This window comes from Pipra filicauda, unplaced genomic scaffold (genome assembly GCF_003945595.2).
Source record: "Pipra filicauda isolate LSUMZ 115617 unplaced genomic scaffold, ASM394559v2 scaffold69_size3009148_pilon, whole genome shotgun sequence".
NCBI classification, from domain to species: Eukaryota; Metazoa; Chordata; class Aves; order Passeriformes; family Pipridae; genus Pipra; species Pipra filicauda.
This window is the reverse complement of record NW_024104864.1, coordinates 506,347-508,804: the sequence shown is the minus strand read 5'-3', so window position 1 is coordinate 508,804 and position 2,458 is coordinate 506,347.

The following is a 2,458-nucleotide window of genomic DNA, read 5'->3' as shown; positions in this document are numbered from 1 at the left end:
GGGGCTTCTGAAGTGAAAGAGAGCATAGAAATACAAGATCCTATGGCTGCTGTTACCAAAGCTGAGCAAACCAGCCATTTTCCAGACTTCTGGAAAGCAAGAGGGTTCAAAGGTTAACACAAGTGAAGATGTTATTGTGCTTGATGAAAGAAGCAGGGAGATGAATGACCTCATGGGAGCAAAGATGAGTGTGATGAGAGGGGTTCCTGTCATTCCATATAGGAAGTAAAACTTTCCATGGATACAGACCTTCTGCCATACTTTTCATCAGCAAAGCCCAGGAGTCCAGAGACTCTTGGGATGATGCATGAAGTGACAGGGAGAGAGAAGGAGAAGGACTGCAGAGGCTGGAGGTGAGGCAGAGCATGAGGGAGAGGAGCACAGCAGTATCTGAAGCAAGTGCAACAGGAGCTGTGTGAGAGCACAGAAGGGGCCCCAAGCACTGGCACAATTTAGGAGCTGATGGAGTATGAAGCTGTGAGTGTAAGCTATGGAAGGTCCCTGGGAGGTATGTTCAAAGCCAGTCTCCTGGGGAACCTATCCAAAAGGCTTTACTGAATATATTTGTTTATACATTTCCACCTAATTGGGGTTAATCTGCTTTCTGCTTTGGCTAATCAGCTGGTTCAGAGGCCTAATAGGTTGGAGGGGGATGTTTTGCCCTCCTCCTGTTTTCGGGCCATGAAGTCAGGGGCGAGTGAGCACTGTGGAGGGGCTCAGAGTTGCCTGCTGTCAAATCTGGCAGAAAAGTGCTTTATCCCTTGAGGAATGGTGCTGGAGAGCAGGTCTCCAGGAGAGACTAGTGCCTTTCTTCTTGCTAATTGGCGGGTCTCATGAAAATGAAGGATTACCGGGGAAAAAAACACCTCTGCAAGAGCCTAGCACTAAGTGAGGTAACTGCTCTGTAGAGGTCTGCTGAGGCTCCCAAATCCTGGTGGGTACCATCCCCAGCTGGTCCTATGTCCTGACCTTATCCTTCTAACTCAGGCTCCCACCTTCAGCAAAGGATATGCATGAGTTGGGCACACATGTCTGTGAACTTTCTCTTCTGGGAGCCCTTCTGTGCCCATCTGCTCAGGGACTGATGCTATTTCAGGTCCCTTTGCTGGCCACGTGGAGGTGAGTCATGGGCCCCTCATGCAAAATCTTCCTTGTAATTTTAGGTTAAAGGAGACACTGTTGCCACCAGCACATCCTGCCCTTTGAGGGTGGAAAAAAAGTCAGGATGAGCTCAACCATGTGACAAGAGCTCATTGCGCTAAGGAGAAGCTGCTGTAAATGCTGTCTCTAATTACTGCATATTACCTAGCCTGTGAATATCAAACATCTAGGGCCAATATAAAACATCTTATGTTGCTTTCACCACCCTGGTTACCTGCTCCCTTCCCCAAGTATCAGAGCCTCATTTATCCCAGTCACAGCTCCCTCAGTCCCTTATCCAGACAAGGATGTTAAAGCTGTCACAGTGGGGTGAAACTTTCCTTTAACATTAGTCGGTGCTTGCTCCAGTCATGGCTTCAGAGTATTTTCTTTTGGAAGATGGACTAATGAGTCACAGCATGAAATGCAAGAAATGCTCCTGGTCCAGGTGAGGTGTTACTCCTGAGCAGCAACTGTAGCCAAAAAGCATTCCTGCAAGACGTGGTTGGACCTGGCTGCAAAGGAGCCTCAGCTACACTACAGCAGAGGGACAGCCCAAAGAGGAGCACTGTGAACTCACAGGGCATGGTTCAGCTCTGGCATAGATGCTCAGAGGTACGGAACCCCAGTCCTCCCTGCCAATATTTAGATCTAAGCTCAACCAGGCCATCAGCAACCTGACCACACTTTGAAAATGGCTGCGTTCTGAGCAGGCAGCTGGATCTTCAGGATCTTGTCTCCTCACCTACATCTTTTATCCTAGCAAGAAGCCCACTGCTAAGGCTGTTTAAAGCTGAAATGACAGGGAAAGTAACAGGACCTTTTTTTTTTTACTTCCTGCATCAGAAAGCAATACTGATTTTGCAACTTCATTGCAGCGGGACTCAGGCACTAATCAAAAAGTTCAACTAAGGGTCATGCCTGGGTGGACTGACTGCCATTTCTGCATCACTCCTCCTCAGTCATCATCAGATGCAGTAAAATGCATACCACCTTTTTTCCTTCCTCCCTTAGTGCAATTCCTCATCTCCCTTTCCCAACTAGGATCACCTCAAGTCCAGTTGTATCATGCAACTGTTAGCATGGGCAGACTCCAACACTTGGAAGACTTTATTTTTTAATTATCTCCAACTGGGGGTTCCACATTAGAGTATCCAAGACAAATTAAAACAGTCGCCAGCTTCAGCCTCTCATTTTTTCCCTTCCTCGTGCTCTCTTTGCTATTTGAGCTTATATTTTTCAGTACATGAGGTACATGAATGAAGTGACCCGGCTTTCAAACACCTTAAAAAAACAAAAGGTAATGAGGAAGGAGGGA